The 24,683-nt window shown below is 41.9% G+C and overlaps 1 protein-coding gene across 5 annotated transcripts in view; it reads right to left on the reverse strand.

The window, feature by feature from the left end:
- LOC106549009 (galactosylgalactosylxylosylprotein 3-beta-glucuronosyltransferase 1) overlaps positions 1 to 7,139 on the reverse strand; it is a 57,894-nt gene extending 50,755 nt beyond the window's left edge. For 2 of the 5 annotated variants that reach the window (XM_014066517.2, XM_087721310.1), the window contains exon 1: positions 6,773 to 7,133. The gene's annotated coding sequence lies outside the window, so the exon portion shown is untranslated. Of the gene's footprint in view, positions 1 to 6,772 lie in introns of all 5 variants that reach the window. The other 3 variants (XM_087721312.1, XM_087721315.1, XM_087721314.1) reach the window with 3 other exon arrangements.
- Between the last annotated feature and the right edge of the window lie 17,544 nt (positions 7,140 to 24,683).

Genomic DNA, 24,683 nt, shown 5'->3' on the forward strand with positions numbered 1-24,683 from the left:
TGGTCTTACCCACTTCCATTAGTCAGCTAGTTTCTGGAGAAGCCTAGTCTCCTCTTTCATGCATGATGTGGCTCCTTGTGTCTCCACCCCCGACACTTTTGCAGGGTTTTTACAGCTTTCAAGAAGAATCCCATTCTTCTGCCGTTAAGTCTACCTCATTAGTATCAGCCTCTTGAAGCTCAGATGGTACTGAAAGAAGAAGCTGCCTTCTTCTTTCTCTAGCAGCTCTGAAATTGACACTACCAATTATTATATACCAGTTATATATATTAATATACCAATTACTTCTGCTACTACACTGAATATGCTGCGGTACGATTACTATCCTGCCATGACTTGCCTCCTTATCTTCTCTACTAAATAATTACATTTAAGGGGATAAAAGAAGATTGAATTTAATTCTAAAAGATTATGCTTTATTTATTTACATTTATTGGCCACCAAACCAAATGGACTCTGGGTGGCAAAGAGTGGGGGGAGAGAGTGGAAAATATGTTTGACAGATTAGGATATCATTTGCTTTGTACCATGGTGGTAAAATTATTAAGCATGGATTTATGATGCCATAGCAATATTATTGCAATGAAGATTTTCTACCACAACATACTATTTATAGGTAGAACACCCCATCGAAAGAGGCCAAAGCTTAGTCAGAGTTTTGGAGGTTCAAGGCTTAGTCAAAATCCTGTACTAACTCAGGAATTATTCTTGACCCATAATTAGTGGGTACTTCTGTATCTCTCATTAGTGATGAGAGATACAGAATGAGAGATACAGAAGTAAAGTCATATCACAATTAATTATTGAATTCCACAATACTTCCAATCCTCAACTATATTACAGAATTACATTTTCAACTAATTCAAAAATCAATATAAGACAATATTCATTCATAGGGAAGCTTGATATTTACTTTTTAAACAAACTGATCTGAGCTAGACTTTTTGACTAATAAATAGGTCAGAACACAGACATCTTTTGGAATTTTCCTCTATTTGAACTTCACAAAATTGTACCAGAATTACATGGTACCAGAATTACATAAAATATGCATCTCAGACAAAAATACAAAACTTCATGAAAAATGAACATTTTCTCTAAAAATGAAGGATTAATGAAGAAATTGGAAAGGGCAAATATGAATTAACTAGTATGAAACTGAGGAGGACTAGTAGGTTTCTGGAATTAGATGCAGCTGTCCATTCTTACACAAAAGTCTGAAAGGGAACACAGATTTTGCACATTAAGATCTTCCCCAATCTGGTGTCTTCCAAGTATGTTGAAATTACAGTTACAAGCATTTCCTAGTGCAATCAGCCTCAACACAGTTCAACCTTCAAAAAGGAAGACCATAAATTACAGTATAAAATCTTGACAGTTTCCATATCCAAGGTGATTCAGTGTGTGCTAGGGCTCCAGGTGTTCCTTTTAGAAATGATCGGTAGATGTTCTGTACCTGTTCTATCATCTCAGAAATCTTCATGACAAGGCGCACAATTGGAAGACAGAAAGAGGTGTTTCATCATAGTAAGATGACCAAAGCCATATTAGCCAAAGCCTTACAAGATGAAGAAAGAAGTCCAAAACTAAAAAAAAAATACTGATAGTAGGATAAATTAAGTGATATGGCTACCATGATATGAAATATAGTTGGTTAACTAATTACAGTGTAAGATGAGAAACTAGCCAGACATTGTTCATGATCGAAGTAAGAAAGTGGGATTAGGTAGAAAGACAGAAAAAAGAGCGGCTTTTGGGGATGAAATAGAATCTACTACTTAATTAGATGGTCACTTTCTGGAGGATTTGACACTATAGCATCATGTACTACTTCAAGATGAGACTCCATTAGTCTTCTTCTTAACCAGTAAAATAATGGACAAGGGAAGAGGATCATGACTGTAAGGACATGACTGTACAAAATTGCTGGAGAAAAAATGACATTCGTGGTTCTTGGAGGGGGAACCTGTTCATTAAACTTCTACCAACCCTAAAGGACACATTTTCTCTCTTAAACTCCCATTATTCCAAACAAGCGAATTTGATCTCTGTGAAAGTGAAGCTAGGGGCCATAGATACCACACCAGAGGTGATATTTAGCGGGTTCTCTCTGGTTCAGGTGAACTGGTAGCAGTGGCTGCCGTGACCCGTCAAAACCGCGTTCCAAGAAAACACGGTCGACGAAATCGCTTATGTGACGTCATCACAATGCGACGAAAAAGATAGAAAAATTGAAATAAAAATTAAATTACAGCAAGCCGATTCACATAAAGGTAAGGGTTAGGTTAAGGGTTAGGGTTAGGTTAAGGGTTAGGGTTAGGTTTAGAGCGTTAGCGTTACGTTTAGCGTTAGGTTAAGGGTTAGCCTTAGGTTTTTCGTTAGGTTTAGGGTTAGGTTTAGGGTTAGGTTAAGGGTTAGGTTTAGGGTTAGGTTTGGGGGGGTTAGGGTAAGGTTTTCGCTTTATTTTTACATTTTTAGATCTTTTTCGTCGCGCTGTGATGACGTCACATACGCGCTTTCGTCGTCCGCGGTTTTGTCGTCCGCGGTTTTGTCGTCCGCGGTTTTGTGGTGGAACCGTGGCTGCAGGAGGCTCCGCTCACCCACCCCAAAGTAATGTGTGAGCACTGCACATGCACAGAAAGCGGTGCTCATGCACAGATGAGGTGAGTGTGAATTAAGTTAGCGTGCGCATGTGCCCACATTTACAAACTGGTAGGGAAGGTAAGTGAATCCCACCTCTGGCTCACACAGGCTATATCTTTTAAATTTCCCATCCAGATGTAATATATGCTGTGTATGTGTGCTTGGTAACCTACTGTCCACCTACCGTCCACTGATGTGTAAGCTTTGACAAAGGAATAGATTGTTACTATTGAAGTGAAATTATTCATTCTATATGAGAAAGAGAAGTGGAGTGGTTTCTGTGACAACTTTGTTTCATTGGGAGCTGCCAGAGTAGGTTAGAAGATACGCAGGTGTATTAATGAGGATTGTGGGCAGAGCCTTCTTCAGTTTGATTTGGAGACTTGGGAAGGCTTACAGAATCAGGGAGGAGACACAGTAAAACAAATAAGTAAATGATAAACACATTAAACTTGGTATAAACGCTTCATGAAATTGTTTTGCATATTATTAAAAAACAAACCTGATCCCCAAAACAAACCTAACTCCAAACTGAAACATTGAGGCAGCAAGAAACAGGTAGCCAAATGTTGGTGATATGACCTGCGTGTAACTTGGGGGCTATGAAATATTCTACAAATTGTCAATTGCCAAGCAATTTTATTACATATAGGTATAAATGTCAAAAAGTACAGATTTTTATTCCAATAACTAAAGAGAAGAAAACGTATTGTTCTACTTACTGTTTAGAAATAGAAGAAATCTCCCTTCATTTCAGTTAGCAGTTGAGTCTCTCCAAATATTGACTCAAACAAATCTCTCAAATTCCAAATGGTGGAATTTAAAATAATTTCTCACTAGAACACTTCACTGGTTTTTGCATTCAAGACACATCAGGAATGCTTTCCAGGTAGCACTGAAAGCTAAACCCAGTGCTTTAATCTTCAAAGAACTTCGCACATTACAGTTGTTGCTATAAACCTCTTTCCTCTACATTTCATATTTTTATTTTACTGTAATTTTGCTAGCTTTTTCCCCTTTCTACTTTACTTGTGCTTTTATATCACTTCAAGACTTATCAAAGGAATACTGCATGAAGGATGTCCATTAAAAAAATGTTATGTAGGAAAAGCAACCAGAATCAATATTACTTTCATGTTTTCTGATTAGAAGTCTGCAATCAAGAAAAAGCAACATGAAAATCAACATTAGGCCAAATTAGAAGTAATGTTAAACACATCTTTGCACTTAATGGCCTTGGGTGTTTTCTCACAAATGCAGCATACAGTATGTTAATTATGGAGACTGTACCAAATTTGCAGGGAGAGGAAGACTCTGTTGCAGCCTTGATAAAAAGATCCTCCTCTGAAGCTGCTATTTGCAATGGGAGAAAACTTTCTGCACTTGTACCAAAAAACCCCATCTTCCTGCCAATGAAATTTGCAGCTTTTTCATCAGGACTAGAACAAGCAGAGAAAACTCCCTTTCAGCACCTGCTTCAAGCCTTTACAGTCTTTCTAATTGGGCATGAAACTTTGAAAAGGACAAACTTGAGATGTAACTTTCCCCAAAATGGGGAAAATATGAAATGGCACTGATTATGCATTCTGGCTGACGACTGAACCCATGCAATATAGAAAGCACCTAGTTTGTGGATAGCTGCTTACCGCTGAAGGTTATTCAATATTCCATCACTACCCCACTTGAACTTGCTGCATTTCTATTTGTATTCAATTCACCTCCACTCCACGTTTGCCAGGAGCCAAAATTCTGATTTAGGGGAAGCATTTGCAGTTTGTTTGGGAAACCTCTATAAATATGTAAGTGTGTAAACATGTATATCTTTATGCAGAGAAACATTCAATATTATCTTGACATATCCTGTTGCTCTAAGGATGATACATATATACTATAACAAACCTTGGTTAGTATGTTCAAACAGCTTCAGCCAAACATATCTCTTTTATCTGACTTATTAATACTTTCTATATACTATATTTTAATTTGCACAACATTCAAACACATGAAAACTGACAATTCTGGCTAACTAAAGATTTATTCTTACTGTACACAAAGAACAAAGTAAAAAAATGACCCTTTTAATTCCCACTACAAAGGGATTTTGCAGAGTAAGAGCAGAAGCTAATGGAGATGTGGATGATCCCCAAATCTATGTCTGATGCTTTGTAAGAGATTTCTAATGCTCTTTTGAAGGGTACATTGCTGACATTTTTTTTTGCTGGAGAATGCTAGAGACTTAATCTGCTGATCATCTGGATTTAATTCACAGTATATCTCACCTTTTTGTAATTTCCTGGAAGAAAACTCAATGAACTCATTTTCCTCTAAAAATACTGCAAATTGCAGAATTGCAGCATATGATTTTAAATTATCTTGATTGGAATCAGATTGTCTTTTTTAATATAGGTGGTTTTTGCCTATATTTCACCTGCGTGATAGTAACTTCTCTGATACTTTGTTCTAAGCACTTTTATTGCAAGCATGACTGGAAGAAATGATATATTGCTAAAGCCATTTTAGATTCTAGAAGCAGATGAGAAACAGATGGAAGGACCCTGAAATTCCCTTTACTTCCTACTCATTTTTCCCTGTGACAGGGATTTTTCAAAAGGAGCTGGATTGCGTATTGTCATTATTCATGTCAGGCAGGATCCAAATTATCTGGATTAAAATAATTACCATGCCATGAAGCTATATTCAAATAAGACTGGGTTTTATTTAACACTGGGACATTCTCCTAGAAGTTGAACCTGCCAAACTTCAAAGAAAAGATTCAAAACATTGGGCTTCTGTCCAAATAAAACTGGAGGGGGGGGGGAGATAACAACATTTATTACATGTTACCATGCCAGGGCTGCAGAGGAATTCAAAATGACCATTGTCCAAAGAAGCTCTTATGTTTTTTCTGAGTCTTCTATGTCAAATCTATAATGAACTTTCCATTCCATTGGTACTGTAATGCTTTGCTTACCAAGAGGGTTTGCATCAGAAACTTTGTAATCTTTGAAATCTTTAATGTCATAACTCAGTTCTGTAAATGCTTCAGGGCAAATCTAAGAGTTGTTTTTTTTTGCTAAAGTACAACTCATGCTAGTTCAGAATCATCCTAATGATGACCATAGATTTTTGAACAGGCCAGTAGGACTTTACACAGAACTCTCCTTTTGGGGAATTAAATCCCCATTTCACTTGCTTGATATTTCCCCGATTTTTCATTTCTGATAGAGCTGCTTGAGAATAGCAAGAGAAATGAAATTCTTATCTTTATCTAATTTATCCACCGCCAAAAAAACTAAAGGAGAAGGATTTTTCCTACATAAAATCAGCCATAACAAAGACAAAGGGATTGAGGAGACTAAGAATATACCCTTCTACTTAATATTTAACTAGCACCCCATCACACTGCACTGCTTCCAAACTTGAGATAGATCTATCTTGCCATCTTATAATTAGTCATTTTTACTGCATCTTGAAAAATCGTTCTCCCCCTACTCGCTACAGCTGCTAGTTGTAATCTCTTTTGTTCAGTCAAACAAAAGGAGGTTAGCTTGGAAATTAGAAAAGGGAGTCCTTTTGAATTTCTCTACTCCTGCTTTGCTCTTTCTCCCACAGGCAAGTGGGATCAGCAAAGTGTACCATCACATCCCACATACGCATTTCCTCATTAATTAAGCCCAGGTGATTTTGCCCCCGAAGAGGATGGATGGGTTAACGGAATGGTTTAGTCTCCAGGATTCTTTCACTGGAATAGTAGAGACACATAATGGGGGAAAAATACAGGGGAGGCAGGAGGAAGAATTGTAATGGGTTGTTGTTATTTTTTTCAAAAATTTGCTGGAAAGACATAAATAATTCATACTTGAGGATGGGGGGGAGGGAGTTATTTCTATTTATTAATAACCAAATCTATTTTGCGCTTGCTGTTTAAAGAGTTGGTTGTGTCCAACTATCTGTCCCATCTTGACCAAAAAAACAACAACCAGGAAAAGTAGCCAATGTTCATTAATCAGTTTTAAATGTTGTGGAGAGAGAGAGAGAGAGAGAAACTCACAAGCCCATTTGTCTTCGTCCCCCCCCCCCCCCAATGTACCATCAGTGGTAGAAGATTCAAGCTGTATGTCCTCCTTACCTGAGGAAAATCAATGCGTCGGTTTGCTTCTGAAGCCAGTCTGGAAGATCTCCGAGAATCTCGGAGCAAGTGCCGGCGGAGGATCAGCCAGCGTATCAAAGCAGCGGCGTCTCCCGCAGACGAAGGCGACTGGTCCAGCTTCTCGGCTACAGGTTCACGAGTGCGACTGCTGCACGTGCCCGCGGCGGCGGCGGCGGCAGCAGCCACTTTCCAGCAATTCGGCTCTTGGACGGCGTTCTCTCTCTCTCTCTCTCCCTCTCTTTCCGACTGGAGCGAAGCCGCTGCGAGGCGCTTCCTTACATGCAGCGCCGCGGAACGCAGCTCAGGCTGGAAGCTGGCGGCGGAGGGAGGCGAAGAGGCTTAAGGCCCCCCCCGCCCTCGGAAAAGCGCAAAGCTTTCGGCGGAGGACGCCGCAACTCGCCGAGCCACCTTAAGAGGGGGGAAAAGCGGGCTAAAAAGCAAGGAAGGCAACTTGAGCAAAAGAAGAAGAAGAAGAAGAAAAGGGCGGCATATAAATCCTTAATAAAATAAATAAAAAAAAATAAATAAAGGGGGGGGGGACAGGGGCGCGCGCGCCGACGAATTCAGCAGCAGCAGCAGCAACAGACCAACCTGATAAGACGCCTTTTTCTGGTGCAGATCGTTAGTGAAGCGAAAGTCTCTTCACACTTTCACCCACCCGCTCTTGATTCCCCCTCCCTTCCCGGCGCCTTTTATTCTCGACGGGCGCCAAACCGAAAACTCCCCCACGATTTCAGTGCACGGGTCGCCCCTTCCCCCTTGGGTCTTGCTTTCGCTCCAGCATGAACCCGGGAGACAACATTCGGAAGCTACGCGGGATGAAGTGTTGCAAGAAGCAGCCGGTGATTCGTAGAGTCTATTTATTGGTTGGTTGGTTGGTTGGTTGGTTGGTTGGTTGGTTGAATTTACTTGCCGCCATCTCGCCGTGTAGGACTACGCTGGGCGGCTTGACGGTGCCTAACTTAGTGGCTTCTCCAGATGTGCTGGACGGGTGGGGTCGCAGTAAAAGCTACACCTACAGGTCACTAGCTTGGCTAGATGGAAATGGTGAGAGCTACCGTCCAACATTTGGAGAGAATTTTAAAAACAGATAAGAGCTTTCATGGGAGAAACTGAATATCAGTTATTTAGCAAACCAGAAACTCTTAGTACTATGAAAAGCTCTGAGCTCAGTCAAGAAGCTTCAGCTCTGAACTGAAGAAATTTCTTGGATGAGAAGCCAAACGTCTTCAAAGAAAAAACAGAAAGTCCAGTTGCCTTTTGAAAAACCACCTTTGGGACAACCATGACCTGGATGACTGAGAATCTCCATTGACAATTCAATTAGTATTACATCTAAATCTGCAGTTAGCTTTCTTTTACCTGTAGTCCTCAGTTACGGCTATTCATTCAGCAAACCATTCAAAGTTATACACGTATTCAGAGAGGGGTTTATGAGTGGGTCCTTGGTAATGTCAGAAATTGTGATCATGTGACTGTAGTTCACTGCGGAAGAGTGAAAAGGTTATACAAGAAGGGCAGAATGGAGATGCTGGGAGGGAGGGGGGAGTTTAGAAGAAATTAGAAGGAAGCCAAGTGGATTGGGTGGGGAGATAAAACTAGATAATGTGATCAGCGCATATATTGCTCAGTTACAAACTACAGCATTCTGAGGAAGCATAGACATCGATAAGGGATGCCTGTTAATGAATGTCAGCAACATCTGCCTACCTGGTTGTACAATACAGCAGCAGTCCTAATGAGGGCTTCTATTACATCTATTAATGAATTGGGTTAATCAGACTGAAAGCTTATTACTGGATTTACATCAAACAATGTGCAGCAAAACTCCTGTGAGAACAAGTGTTTCCTTCCAGCAAGGGAAATGTCTTTTGCAAGATAGTGCCTGCCCCCTGAGACTTGTGAGATTACAGATCCTAAACCTTTTTTTTTTTAAAGGTAGCAATTCCTCCCTATCTCTGCCTCTTACACTCATGCAAACACAAACTGCAAACTTCCCTTTGTAACCATGACACCTGAAGCTCCCTTTTGTGAGTTTTCAAGTATAATACAAAACTAAATCTTTGCTTTCTTTCATGTTTTATTACTGTCTTAATACGGTCATTAATCTTACAGAATAAAGGCATTTTAAGCTGGAACAATTTGTAAATCCATAATCATATAGGATTTGAACTGATTCCTGGTGTTGATCACAGCTAGGTTTTCTGCATTACGGGAAATTCTTGGTTAGTATTGTTAGACACAGGGAAAACTAGCAGTTCTGATATGAACAGAGTACATTACACAGGAGGGAATGCCTTTCTAGTTAAAGAAGTATTAAGTGTGCTTGATTAAAACTGAATACATTTACATATGAATAAATAATTCTCTGTTGAAAGAAGAGGAACTTGGCACCATGATATTTAAGTATTTTAAGAAACCAGGATTTTGAATAGCATAATTGCTCAGTTGCAGAAAGGTAGATTGCCCACACGCCTCACTCCATTTGACGATGTTCTTAAGCTGCCTTTTATGCTGCTCTGTTGATTTCCAAGTGACAGGATTGTTCCATTGGAATGGTAAATATACTTTTTAAAAAGCAAACTGAAGGAGAAAAAATTTAATGCCTCACTTATACTTTCTTTTAATCAACCAAAGCATTGATCTAAATAACTATCAGTTAACAGTGCAATGTAGCAAAATAAGGCTTCTCTTGTTTTACTCACCATTTTTACTTTATCCACAAGAGACAATCCAAAAGTGTTCTAACAAAGAAATCATAATCAATGTCAAGTTTGTTTTCCATTCTTCTTTTTTATTAGCTTTTGATCTGCTCCTTTAGGGAACTGAGCTGAGACGAGGGTAAAGCTTGTGGACCTCAATCAGTTCCAAAACACCTTCTTTGGTATCCATCCTTATTTCATCTAACCATTCAACATAAAAGAGATGCCACATAGCAAAAGATCAGCTTCTGGCATTTTCTTTTTTCCTCTCAAAAGTGCCTTGAGCAGTGTAGATCTCTTAGACAATAAAAATAGTTCATGCGACTGAAGTCTTCTTGTTCAAAAAAGAAAAATGTGGGAGGCTTCAAAATACATTATCAAAATTTCAAATATGCCCGCTGGCTCAAAAAAGTTGAGACCCCTGCAACAGGGAGGATGCATAAAAACATGCCAAGAATAACCAGGAAACTACAAACAAACAAAAAATAGCAAGGCGCTATTTCAAATAGTCTGAATACAAATCTCATTTATTCACTGACTCTTCTACACATTTCACTAATTCAAAATCAGACAAACCATATTGTACCTATAGTGAACTCTGCCAACATATTGCAGGGCTCTGGTTAGTTTGTGATACTTTTGATTCAGTTACTTGATTACTTTAAATTTTTGAACAATTACGTTTTCTCAACTGAGCACAGCCTAATACTTTCTGGTACTGGTCTTTTAAAAGTAAAATCTCCCTCAAGCTGAATAGAGTACCTGCTGATTTCATGTTTTCCTAGAAACAATATAGATCAGGGGTGGATTCAGGCTGCTGCTACTGCTGGTTTGCTCAGGAACAAGCCCCACGTGCATGCACAGTACTTAAAAAATGCTTCCGCGCATGCACAGAAGCCAAAAACAAGATGGCGGCACCTATGGTGCTTCCGAGAGAACTGGTTTGGGGGCATGGCAGGCCTGAGTCACTGCCGGTTCCAGCCGCTAAGTTACTACCTATTCGGCTGAACCGGTCCCAACCGGTAGGACCCCACCTCTGATACAGATGCTTTTTTCCGTCAATCTAGCCTTTACCGATACTATTTTTGGATGTTCTAACTTGGTCCAACCCGATTTCTATTTATTAGATTAATCAAGGTTATCTAGGTGCTTCAATATGGGCAATTCCTTTAAAAGCTACAATTTTATCTACTAGCATTTCCTTGGATTTTTTCTTTTGTAATGCAGTTAAGAGTGGCTGTTGGTGATCTTTCTCTTGAAGTAAGATGCCTGTTTTTTTTTTGTCACTGACTTCTTTTGGACTGATTGGGAAAATCATGTAGAGAGAATAGCTCTCCACAAAATGAGAGGGGCACATTTTCCTGACACCCTCAGCTATTGTATTTTAGTCCCAGCTGTGTGGTATAATGAGAGGCAGTGTCTTCGTCTCTAACCTCTAGCCTTACTTTGCTGGCTTCTAGCAGAGCAATATAACTAACACTGCAATAGACACTTGCCAGATTCAATTGCCCTAGGGAGAAAAGCCTTACTGAGTATGTGTATGTATATATATATGACGGAGACATCAATTGCCAGAAAGACTCAAAGCAGCCAGACAGTGGTATTCTAATGCTTTCAATATATCAGAGCTGCTCTCTGAGAGCCATCTGCTCCTGCTGTCTTTAGCCAAGCAAAGCGAAGGCTGGGATAGTGTGTGTGTCTGTGATCTATTGCTCCCATCCCATCCCATTAAAGTGTTAGATCATATGAGATAATTTTTCAAAAGCAGCTGCATTTTGGTTGACCATTGTAAAAGAGAAAAGAGCTGCATTTGAATTATGCCTGCTAGATTTTCTTTCCTTGAACGAAGACTGATATTGTAACAATTTTTCACAAAGAACTGGCTGCTTTCACAATATCAATATCTTCAAGGTGAACATTTGAAATCTTGCTTCAAAACTTGTTGGTTTTTCTCCTTCACTGTCATCTTTCCCCATCAACTTATGAAGCAGTGCCTTTGGAAATACAAACATGATGTTTAGTTTCTCCTTTTCAAGACATCCAGTAAATCACGGATAAGGGAGCGCAAGCGTGACAGCAGCGGCAACTCTCCCCTCCAGCCAGGAAGAATGCCACTGCCCTGCTAGCAGTTGAGCCCGCCGCTGCCGGTTTACTTCAGAGTAAAATCTAAAGCGAACCGCGAAAGTGATATTTTTATTTATTTTTCTCAGAGCCCGCCCCAGTGGAGGCCCTGAAAAGGATTGGAGAAGAAGCTGGCCAGCAGACAAGGAAAAGGAGTAGATCTTCCGTTGACTTGGCTTTTCAACCTTTCTTGAAGCAATCTAAGATTGAGAACTTTGTTTTGGCTCGGTCTTCCATTTGGGGAGCTTCCGAGGGCGTCGCCCCCCGAGCTGAGAATGAAGACTTACCTGAAACTTTGCCCCCTAACCACCCCTTGCATGAGCCTATCCTTGTAGAACTTTTGGCTCAGCAATGAAACTACAGCGAGCATTCAGCTCCAGCTTGATAGAATAGTAAGTACTTTAAATTACTTAGTCTCCTGGACTACCAGTGGGTGTTCTGGAATGATCGCTCAGCAGTTGGTGGCGGCGACAGGGTGTTCCCTGCCAAATCCCAGGAAAAGTTTTGATAAAAGCACTGGCCAATGAAATTCTACCAACAAACTGAATTCTGCATCCTATGATGCAAAAAGCCACCTGGTCTTATAGCGAAAATAGGTGGCCCTCATCATTAATCCCATTAATGGCAATTTACCTTACTGGAGTTTAATACAGCTGGTGAGGGGTCATCTATTAAAGTTATTGGGGCTAAAAGCTGATGATTTGAAGAAGGTTGAACCTTTACCCTCCCCTGAATACTGCACCAGAGTGCTACTTAGGTTCGATAATTCTTACATTCCAAAACTACTGTTCAGGAGAGGATCCTGGTTAAGATCCTTTGGCATCGTGCCAAGAAGAGTCTTCAAAGATATATCGATTAAGCTACTTTTGAGTAATCGACAACTTGTGGCAGGAGATTTATTGCCCCCCAAAATCCTTAGTGGCATATATTAATGAGCCAACTTCAAATGCTATTCCGGATATTGCACCATGTATTAGCTATATGCCTACTTCTACAAAACCCTCAGCTGGCATTCTCTCAGACATTAGGCTAACTGCTCCTCCTACAACTGGCCAAATCAGCCCCTTGCAGCATGTAACAACTTATCAGGAAGCTTCCCTTGATTTGATCAGCTGGGAAGAGGTGGCCCCAAAAGAAGCGACATCAGCTCAGGGCACCCAAGGTCTCTTGGTAGATGGGTCCCAGGTCAATGTCTCCGGGATTCCACCTATCTATGGGACTGATCTGTGTCAGGATGGCTTTTGGAACCAGGAGGAGACACGGCTCTTTGGCTCCTTTAGTGCACTTCCCCAATTGGAAAGAGCCCAAATCATAAAGCGTCTGGATGCAGTTAAGTTCAAGCTTTGGAGTCTATCACTCTCTGACAAGGATTCCTTTGGACCTCAAGAAATTTATACTGATTTATCAGTGGAAGCTCCATTGGCGTTTTCTCCAAAATGTATAATTCGTAAATCTGGAGACGCAGGGCTAACTCAAACTCCGCTTGATGACACTGCCGAATACCTTCCAGCTAAGCAACCAGTCAATGCCACAAGTACGAACTGGAGTGCGTTTAGAGTCTTACAGCCCCATGAGCAAGGCTCGCCTCCCCTCTCTTTTCCCCTGTGCTTGCCTCCCAAGAGGATGACCCTGCCATCTAATAATGGATGTATTTTTTTGGATCTGAAGGGTGCTCTAGGAAAAATTAACCACAGAGAATGACTAGTAAACCCAGTTACCCCCCCCCCCAGTTACTCAAGTGCCTTTCATGGAACATTGCAGGCTGGGGGCGAAGGTGTGGTACTACAGAATTTGCTAACTATATCCATTAACGTGATGTGATCCTGCTCCAGGAGACCTGGGCTTGTGATAAAGATATCCTTTTCAGGGTTTATGGCCATTTCGTTGGCCGCTATTAGACAATCTACGGCAGGGAGACCTAAGGGTGGTCTAGCTTGTTTGGTCTCTACTTCTTTGAAAGTGGAGACAGTGGAACTACCCCCCCCCCCCGTGGCTCTTTAGCTGTGGCGCTTTTAATTAAGAAAGGATGCAGCAAACTACTAGTGTTCAATGTTTATCTTCCCCTGACGAGGAGGCAAGCCGATATCAAGGCTCAATGTGGCACGCTGGAGAACTATATTACTTGTATGGAAACTAAACTCCCAGCATTGTACATCCTTATAGGGGGTGACTTTAACACCCATCTGGGAGTTCAAGTCACCCCAGCGATAGAGGCACTCTACCCCCAAGAAACCCTCCAGGCCATAGGTCATCTGACTTCAGCCAGACTTTCTAAGGACGAATTAACAAATTCTGCTGGCATTCAGTTAGCCCTTCTAGCAGCCCAACACAAAAAGATAATTCTTAATGGGAGTACCCTAGGTGATCTGGCTGGTGAATTTACTTTTAGTTTCGTTCGTGGGAGTAGTGTAATTGATTTTGTGCTGGTATCTCAACCTTTAAGAGAGGCAGTCCGTGCTTTTTATGTGGACTGTCTTATGGAAAGTGACCACTACCCCCTCATTACAATTATTGAGCTTTTTTCAAATATACATCTCCCTAGGGGCCCTCAGATATTTGATCCCTATGTGGTCTTGTACACAAGGAGGATCAAATAGTCTCCCAATACTGAAAGAAAGTTTCACTCCTTTTTATCATCTCCGGAGTGCCTCAACTTGTATAATCAGGTTCTAGTAAGTAGCGGCTCGGAGATAGTCTTGGCCTTTGAATCACTAATTAACAGTGTTCAAAGGGAGCTTGGAGCCCTCTGTGGGCCAAGTGGTCTATATCAATCACGAAGTAATTCTTGGTTTGACAAAGATTGCCTGATGCTTAGGAACCAGATTAAATTGGTTTACCTGCTCTACCACAACTGAGGGGACAAACGCCCACCAGAGGACTACTACCGCCTAAAGCGGGAGTACAAAGGATTAATTGCTAAGAAAAAGAAAGCTAAAGAGAGAGAGAAGTGGGATCTCCTCTCCATCCAGCAGAAGGACACCCGATTATTTTGGCAAATTGCTGCCAGCTCTTTACTGGGCTATCAGCAACTCCCTCTCTGCTGTATCTCTAACAAAGACTGGGAAAACCATTTCTTGGCAATTTACCAGGTGTCAGCAAGTTTGACCGTGCCTGACCCACAGCTGTCTTCTATAGCCCCTGACTGGCAACCTATGACCCATGCTGAGATCACCAAGATTATCTCCAAACTCAGGATAGGCAAAGCTCCTGGCCCTGATGCTATTCCTCCTGATCTGCTAAAATCCAATCCTGAATGGTGGATTCCTCTTTTCGCAAGACTCTTTACATATATTAATTCCTCTGGCAGGGTACCTACCTCCTGGAGCTTAGCAATTATTGTGCCAGTTTTTAAATGAGGAAATAGAAACAACCCAGCTGACTATCGCCCCATAAGCCTGCTCTCCATTATTGGGAAATTGTATGCTAAATATCTCCATCACAGACTCCTCACTTGTGTTGAGGAATCCAATATTATTGGTGCTAAACAAATTGGATTTAAAGCGGGTTGTGCCACACTGGATCACTGCTTTGTCTTAGTGCACCTGGCCGACAAATATACTACTATACCAGGTGGCAAACTCTTCACTGCTTTCATCCACCTAAAGTCAGCGTTTAACTCAGTCCCTAGGGGTCTGTTGTGGTCAAAACTGCTTAAAGGTTCTATCGACAGACGTTTGTTGTTCCTAATTAGATCCTTGTACAAACAGACCTCCAGCCAGGTCAGGTGTGGTCTGCAGGGAGAACTCTCTAATCCTATCCCGATTAAGAATGGAGTAAGGCAGGAATGTGTTCTGGCTCCTCTTCTGTTTAATATATTTTTATCTGATCTGGCCAGTTACATTGGACATATTGAGTCCCACGCCCCGAAGCTGACAACTACAAAAATCCCGCTTCTTTACGCTGATGATGTGGTTCTCCTTTCATTGTCAAGGCCAGGACTGAAAAGATTACTCTCTGCATTTGGGTTTTACTGTGTTGAAAACCATTTGGCTATTAATTATGATAAATCAAAAGTATTAGTGTTTACTAGAGCCCGGAAATTGTATAACTGGGATATCAGTGGCAATGCTGTTAAACAGGTTTTCCATTTTAAGTATTTAGGTATTCAATTTCAGAACACCAGTGCCTGTATTAGACACTGAACCCAGGTGCTGAGCTCAGCCTCCTGTAGTCACCAGCAGATTTTAAGATTCTTTTATACCCAGGGTGGCCAGTTCATTCCTTCTGCCCTATGTATTTACAAAGCCAAAAAGTTGGCCCAACCCTTCATGGTATTCCCAAATGGATACGGGGATTTTGAGAATATTTTGCGATGACAGTAGGAATGGCCAAAGCTCTTGTGAGTCGGGACAGAGTTATAAATGAGTTTAACTGTGAATCAAAAATGAGCGTAGAAATTTTCTGCCCAACTTTTTTCAGGCTACTCGGTGAACCTAAAAAAAAGGGCAGATGTGGAATTTTATTAACGCAGTAGCATCTTTATTCCAATCTTGCTGAAAAATCTTGAAACAAAAAGGTCATATTTACTAAACTAATACCTTGCAGAAAAAATTAAAATTAGACCCAAGACCATGGGTTTCTTGTCCCTACTTTGAACGTTTATATTCAGGGTGTTAAGTCCTCGGACTTACGAATGACAGCTCGGCAACAGCCAGGTGCGCCGGAGCCGATCAGGTGTGACCTGCAGTTGCCGGGCTGTCAAACGCGCGGCTATTGGTTTCCCCGTCTGACAGCTCCGTATAAATAGCTGTCAGGCAGGGAGGGGGTGCCGGTCTGTTCTTGTTCTTGTTTGCGAATGCCTGTGAATAAAAGTTGGTTGAGTTAATTTACCTCAGACGCCTCCCGCCTGGTTCTTCTAGGGAACATAACACTGGTGATGAGCTGGTGGGATCATCGGCTCCGAGTTCAACCTACAGGGCAAGCAAACAATTATTAGGCACCCTGCATTGCCGGGAAATCATCGTCGTGCCTTGCTACTCCTCAACGGCATCTCGCTATGGCTGAGATGCCCGTGTTCGCTCCCTTCGGGATGGCCGGCGAATCTTGGGCCGCCTTCCTGGAGTGGTTTGAATGTTTTCTAATCGCCAATAACCGGCAGGGGTATTCACAGGCTAGGAAGTACGGGTTCTTCCTGACTGCCTGTGGCCCCGAGATGTTTGGGACAGCTCGCTCCTTCGCGGCCCCGCGCCCCATCTACAACTTGAGCTGGGACGAACTCATGGAAGGGCTAAAGGCTCACTACGCCCCAATGCCTTCTAAGATTACGCGCCGGTACGCTTTCTGCCGGTGTGTCCAAAAGGTAGCCGACTCGATCAACCAGTTCCTCCAGGCGCTACAGGTCGCCGCTATCCAATGCTACTTCCCCGACCTGGAGGACAATCTGGCTGAGCAGTTCGTCTGCGGGTTGAAGGACATCTACCTCAGGCGGCGCCTCCTCTCAAAGACAGACATCACGCTGACTCAAGCCGTCGAAGAGGCATGGGCTGCGGAGCTGGCGGAGCTGGCCCACTACCTGCCTCCTGTGCCTGCCCTGCCTCCCGTGCCTGCTCTGCCTGCACCAACACCACTGCCTCCGCTGCCTTCCCCGCACTCGACCTGCCTCATAGACGAACTGGTTCCCTTACCTGACCCGTTCTATGAAGACCAGGTCAATCGCCTGAGGGCCATTCCCCGGTGTCCTCAGTCTCTGCTGCGGTCGCCGCCACCTGCCTCAGCTGTGGAGGCAATCACGCCCGGGAATCCTGCCCCTTCAAGGCTCCAGTGTGCTGCCGCTGTGGCAAGAAAGGCCACCTGGCCCAGGTCTGCCGGGCCACCCTGCCACCTCCAGCTCAAGCTGACCCGTCTCTCCCTGTCTATGGTCCTCCTGCGCCGCCTAGAAACCAACAGCCCCGACGCCAGCAAGCCCACCGAGCTGACTGCTACACCCTGGAAGAAGACATTCCTGCCATGCCCGCAGTGTCGGTCAACCAAGCCTCGGCTGGTACGCGGAAAATTACCATCACCATCTCCATCGAGGGGTCTCCCTGCCTCATGGAAGTGGACTCGGGTTCCTCCCCATCTCTCCTGTCCTGGGCCACTTTCTCCCGCCTGTGCCCTCGAGTCCCCAAGTCGCAGCTGTCTCCCGCAGACACTTTGCTCAGGAACTACCAGGGGACTAATATTCCTACCCTGGGCTGCTATGGGGTGCGGGTGCAGTATGGGGAAAAATGTTGCTTCCTGCAGGTCCTGGTAGTGCAGAAACCCCTACCGGCTCTCTTGTGCCTCGATTGGTTCACCCCCCTGGGCTTATCCTTTTCTGGGGTGCATTCTGTGGCGGACATGCCCCCTGACTCCTCCAGGACTACGCCGACGTCTTTAATGGCGAGCTGGGGCGGTATAAGGGGATCCCTATTTCCCTCAACTTAGACCCCCAGGTTGCCCCCATCCGGCTGAAGGCCCGCAGGGTGCCTTTTGCCTTGAGGCCTAAGGTTGATGCTCAACTAGATAAGCTGTTGGCGCAGGGCATCCTGGAGCCCGTCGACCATTCACGCTGGGAGACCCCCATAGTGGTCCCCATGAAGGCCGATGGGTCTATCAGGATCTGCGCTGACTACAAGTCAACCAGCAACCTTGGCCTCCAGGCAAACCCCTATCCAGTCCCTGGTGTGCAGCACCTGCTCCACTCCTTGGGGCAGGACTGCATTTTCACCAAACTGGATGTGGTGCAGGCCTACCAGCAGCTCCTGGTGGATGATGATGCGGTGGCTGCCCAAACCATCATTACCCACCACGGGGCTTTCCATTGTCGCCTCCTCCAATTCGGCGTTTCCGTTGCCCTGGGGGTCTTCCAGAGCCTCATGGAGCGCTTGCTCCATGGGCTCCCCGGCGTTGTCCCGTACTTTGATGACGTCCTGATCGCTGCAAACAGCCGCTCAGGGCTCATCGAAGTCCTTCGGAAGGTCTCAACCAATTTACCAGTCATTTCAACAGCAATTCAGATTTCTACAAGTGGAAAAATTAATGATATTAAGAATTAACCCAATACTGACTAATTACTATCAAGTATTCTAAAGCTCTTTTCTAAGCAACTTCCACACACCCCACCCCAATAATGTATATCATCACTTTACAGACTATATTAATGGAAGAATAATTTGGTAATGGTTTTTATAGTTTTAGTTGGACTGTATTATGGCTTTTAAATTGTTGATTGTGCTTGTTTTGTTTGTAATAGATTTAAATTTATTTATTTATTTACTTCCTTCCTTACCTGCTATAAACAACTCAATGCAAAAATACAAAATACCTTCCTCTCCTATTTTCCCTACAACAAAGCTGCGGAATGAATTGGGCTGAGAGAGGGTGACTGACCCTTAGGCTGGCTTTCAAGCCTAAGGTAGGACTAGAACTCAGTTTTCTGGTTTGTAACCTTGTGCCTTTAACCACTACACTAAACTGTTTGTCTTTGTCATTTATATGAATATTGCAGTCTTTACAAATTCTTTTAATGTATTATCACCAGCAGGTTTAAGATTTATTTTACTCATCTCATCTTAGTCTACTTTAGATAGTAAGCCTTGATAGATAGATAGATAGACACAAATATGTATGTGTGTTTCTTTCTTTCTTTCTTTCTCTCTATCTCTCTATCTCTCTATCTCTCTATCTCTCTATCTCTCTCTCTCTCTCTCTCTCTATCTATCTCTCTATCTATCTATCTATCTATCTCTCTCTCTCTCTATCTCTATCTCTCTATATCTCCTTTTAAACAAAACACAGAAGATTAACTTAATACTTAGGTGAGATAGGCAGCATGAAATATGATAATAACTCTCAGTATATTTGCAGATTTTAAAAGTTTGCAGTTTTGTCAAACATCAGACTAAAATGGAATTTATAAAAGTATAATAAAGGCTGGGGAATAAGCATACTATAAATGAACAAAGAAAGAAAGCCCAAGATTCTGGAAAATCGCTGGCACTGCTTCAGAAGCAGATCAATCACCACTCCTAGTACAAGGTAGCTTTTTATGTCCCTATAATTCTGCTGGAATTGATACAACTTTCTGTGACCTTTAATTTTAAAAGTTCCACTCAAAAGTCAAATGTTGAAGGTTAGATCTCCAGTAGCACACAGCTTGCTGCACTTAATCCAGAAACAATAAATTGCAACGGGTAACTCCAGCTGGTCTATTTAGGTAAACCTAATTAGTATATAAACCATGAAAGTACAGTACAGGTAGTCCTCAACTTACAACAGTTCATCAAGTGACCATTCAAAATTACAACAACACACAAAAAAATGACCTAAGACTGTTTTTCATACACACAACTGTTGCAGCATGTCTACGGTCACATGATCAAAATTCAAATGCTTGGCAACTGGTCCATATTTATGATGGTTGCAGTGTCCTGGGATCATGTGATAAGCTTTTGCACTTTCCTGACAAGCAAAGACAATGGGAAAATTCACTTAAGATTCACTTAAAAACCGTGTTAACTAACTTAACAATTGCAACAATTCACTTATCAACAGTGGCAAGAAAAGTCGTAAAATGAGGCAAAATGGCTTAACAAATATTTTACTTAGCAACATAAATTTTGTGTTCAACTGTGCCCATAAATTGAAAACTACCTGCATTACTATACTGTAAAATCACTGCTACTGGCAAGATTTGGAAATAATAAAGAGAAGCAAATACCATTTTCTGTATGGATTGTAGCAATTCTTCCCCAGCAAAAGGGACAATTGTTGAAAAAAAAAACAGGCAGGAACAAATTGTTAATCTCATATTCTGTGCTTGATCAGATGCTGTGGGAATATAACACTGAGTCCATTAGTGTGTTTATTTTTGTATTAAGAATTTCCCATTGACTTTAGTGAACATTTCAAGTAAGTAAATATGCATGACAAGTAGGTGAATACACTATACTGTCATATCTAGCAGGCAATTAACTTACTCCTAATTTTTCAATTTTATTTGTTTAACCACTCTTAAAAAGTATTTTGAACTCAAATGCACATATACACAATCATATTAGCATAAGTATTAACCAGTTTATCTGTTTTACATTTGCAACTATGTGTATGAAGTTTTCGATCAGTGTGTGTTACCTGCTCTAAGATTTGCCAGTGAAACATAGACATTAACTTCACAATCGATAAAAAGCTACAAGTGGCACAAAGCTACGAGTGGCACAAAGAGCCATGGAACAAGATAGAAAGATCTGCACATGTATAGAGAACAAAGGAAAATATATAACATCATCAAGAGATGATAGAATTGAAATGGAAATGGGCTGGTCACATAGCAAGAAGAACTGATGGCAGGTAGACCAAAGCAGTGATAGAATGGATCCTACTTGATAAAAACTCCATGAAAGAGACCTAAAAAAAGATGGATCAAGACATCAGCAAGTATTGCAGGCCCAATTGACAAAAGCTCAGGACCATATTGATTGGAAACATGCCAAAGTGGCCTTTGTCCTGCAGTGGATAGACAATGGCTAAGGTGATGATATGATAATGTATTGTTATTGCAAGCCTTTTTTTTTTAGTTTATTTTGGTCTTCTTGAGAGCTGAGAAGTGAAGTAAACAGCAAAACAGATGGCAGTAAGGTATCATTCTTACCATTTTTAAGAGGTGAACCACAGGAAAAATATGTGAATAAATCCGGTCCAAGGTTACCTACTCAATCAATATCAGAACTATGGATAAAAGCCAGGAATCCCATTGCAGCCCCCCTATTCTAAAGGACTAGAGACATTATTTCTGTGTTGATTAAGCTGCATGGCTTTTGATCTCCCAAATCTGCCTTGCTGCAAAGGGCATGCACTGCTGTGCTCAGCAAGGCAGCTGGGTATCTGCAACCTAAAAAGAAATTCAGAAGGTCAGTTCTGCAAGCTAAATGCTGGACTTCACCCCCCCCCACACACACACTTTGCTCCCTAGCTGGAATAAACCTGTACACTTAAAAAAACATATCAAGCTATTTTTGCTACAGCTTGGGAGACAGTATAGAAAAGCAAAAGTGAGAGAATGATCAGGGAGAGATTGTTTTTGTGTCACATCTATTTTTAAATGTTTGGGCGGTATTCTACAACAACAATGATTATAAGAAAGGGCTGCATATGATTGAGATCAGGATGGGTTCTGGCAGGCACTACTACTGCTGGTTTGCTTGTGTGCACACCACACATGCTCACTTGATGCATACTGTGTGCACATGCACAATCCAATAAAAATTGTTCTGTGCATATTCAGAAGCGAAAAACAAGATGGTGGCGCCTATGGTGCCACCCAGGGAACTAGTTCGGGGGATTGGCAGGCCTAATTCGCTGCCAGTTCCAGAAACCCAGGTCACCAAACTACTACCAGGTCAGCCAGACCAAAGGAACCCACCACTGATTGAGATACTTGGCTTATGCACTAGCCCTTTCTTGAACTTGGAAGCTAGGGTTCTCTTAGTGGGAAGTATAGGTAAGTATCAAGAATCCAGGGACATGGAGGCAGGGGAGGCAGAGCCTCACCACTGTCATCATGAAAAGAAAAAAAATGTAAAAGGAAAAAGGCAAGAGCTGAGATCAGGCTGAGCTAGTTGCTGCCAGAGTCACCGTGGATGACTCTGCTTAGTACTGTTTAAAAAAGCCTCTTAAAAAGCGCCCTCTACAAGAGGAGGCAGGAGAATGACGTGCCTCATGTAGTCTGACTTTAGGCATTTTATGATCACTCGAGCAGAGTTAAGCAAGGGTTAAAAGCCCAAAAATTCCTGATGTAGGTGAGGCATCTCGTTCTCCTGCCTCTTCCTGTAGAGGGTGCTTTTTAGAGGCTTTTTTAAACAGTTAAGCAGAGTCATCCACAGTGACTCTGGAAGCAACTAACTCAGCCTGACCTCAGCTCTCGCCTTTTTCCTTTTACATTTTTTTTCTTTTCATGATGACAGGCAAGAGCAGAGTTGAAATCCTCTCTGAAACAGCTGGAAAAGGTATGTGTGGATCGGAGGAAGGGGGAGGAATTCAAACTTCATCCTCAAGTGTAGATCCCCCCCCACACACCTGGATAAAACTATATAAGCCCAGTTTCACTGATTACAAGTTTAAAAAGGCAACGTGGCTCCGCCTGCAATCAAAGGCTCGCATCGGCTGCAGTCCAACTTCTGTGTTTGTGTTTGTTTGAGAGTGAGTGAGTGAGTGAGAGAGGGAAGGGGGTAGGAGAGATAGTCCAATCCAACTTCTCTGTGTGCGTGTGTCTGTTTGAGAGAGTCGGGGGAGGGAGGGAGAGACGGAGAAAAGGAGAAAAACAAATGCTGTCTTTTTAAATCGGAACTGAGCATGCCTGGCTGTGGAATTTTCGGAGTTGAAGTCCACAAGTCTAAAAAAATTTGAAACCCACCACTGTGTCAGTGCCTCACCAGCCATAAACCTCACCGCACATCACTGCTAATATTAATATAACGTCCCAATTCAAAGATACTGACTAGTACAAATAACAATCCCTTTCCACAACCAATTCAGCATCAAAACACAAACAAGATGTCACCCACAATTCCTCATTATGGGCCATAATGCTGAAAAGGAATAGTCAGAGCAGGTTTTCTCAATCTTGGCAACTTTAAGATGCGTGAACTTCAACTCATAGAATTCACCAGCCAGCCATGTCCCAAACCCTGGGTATTTGAGAGAATATGTCTTCTTTCTGGTTCAAACCTTCCTGTTATTTCTTTTTTTTTTATGGTGGTGGGATCTTCAGCAGATCCCCTTGATGTCTGGATCAGATGAGCACAAAAGCTAAGTAAGCAGGAATGTGGAGGTATTAGACACTTACATACAAAACCAGTTTTTGGTCTGCATTGTCAGCATCCTCCTGATATTCTCAATAGTTTACGGAGCAGCAAAACAAATGCCAAGAAAATAAATCTCCTTCTGGCTACACAGTAAGATAAGGATGCATATGGAACTTTAACCATCTGGAATTCTGATTCAACTTACTTTACATTTGCATACAGAAACTATGTTGATCCATCTATTAAGGCCCCTATTAGCAGTCTCTCCATATTTCAATGCCATCCCATAACCTGTAGGGTAGGTTCAGAAAACCATTTAAAAATACCTATTGTAGTTATTTTACTTGATCATACAGTATATTATATTTTATTGTTTTATAAATATTTTCTCAAGATTTGCTACAATTTTCTTAGATACAGAGCAGCAGAAATGCCATTCTGAATTCTGTTCTCACTGATTTCATAAAGATGTTGATTTTGGGGTGGGTGGGAGCTGAATTGATTAATGATGCTTTGTCTTCAGTGTATTGAAAACCACAGATGTTTCTGCTGAATTACTTATTCCAACTCTGTAAATACTGTAGTAATTTCTTTTCCCACTGATGGGGATAGTTATCTCATCTCAACTCATCCCCTGGGATCAAGTCAGCTACTAATTTTTCTTTGCTCCCATTCCAGCCACTGTCATTCAATACCGTACATCTAAAGTTTGACTCTTTCTATATGCATTTCTTAGAAATTTTCTTTCTTCTTTGTCCAAGTCAACCAAAATAGTGACATATAATTATGGTAATGGCTATAGAGGAAAAACTCCCAGTTGTCAAATTTCTAATATGTTATCATTTCACCTTCACAAGGATGTTTAAATGCACCGGAAGACTGTCAGCTCGGAAGCCTAGAAGATTATAGTGGTTTTGTTACTATTTTCTCCCATAATTGAACTTTCCTTATATAGTTTCCATTCGCACAAACTTCTCACCTCTCACCATCCAATCAGGGTCAAACATGCATACTAAAGAATATGAATGGTAGGTAGAAGAATGCTAGCAATTCAGAATAAAGGTGCATTTTTCAACATTCAATGGCCAGTAGTAAAAAGTGGATAATATGTCTTTACATTCCAGCTGTACTAGTAAGCTGTACTAAAAAAAACAACATGGTTTGGTTCCTAGAATTGTCTGTGTGTTCTCAATATTTTGAGGCTGATGAAAATGAAATGTAGGTTTGTTTCAAATTGTATTTTATGGAAAAGCTGGTAGCAAAGAAATACTGCCATGAAAAGGCCTGCATCTCAGTATGGCTTTT

Source organism: Thamnophis sirtalis, unplaced genomic scaffold (assembly GCF_051295495.1).
Source record: "Thamnophis sirtalis isolate CommonGarterSnake01/CBP01778 unplaced genomic scaffold, rThaSir2_p1.2 scaffold_8, whole genome shotgun sequence".
Taxonomy (NCBI): Eukaryota; Metazoa; Chordata; class Lepidosauria; order Squamata; family Natricidae; genus Thamnophis; species Thamnophis sirtalis.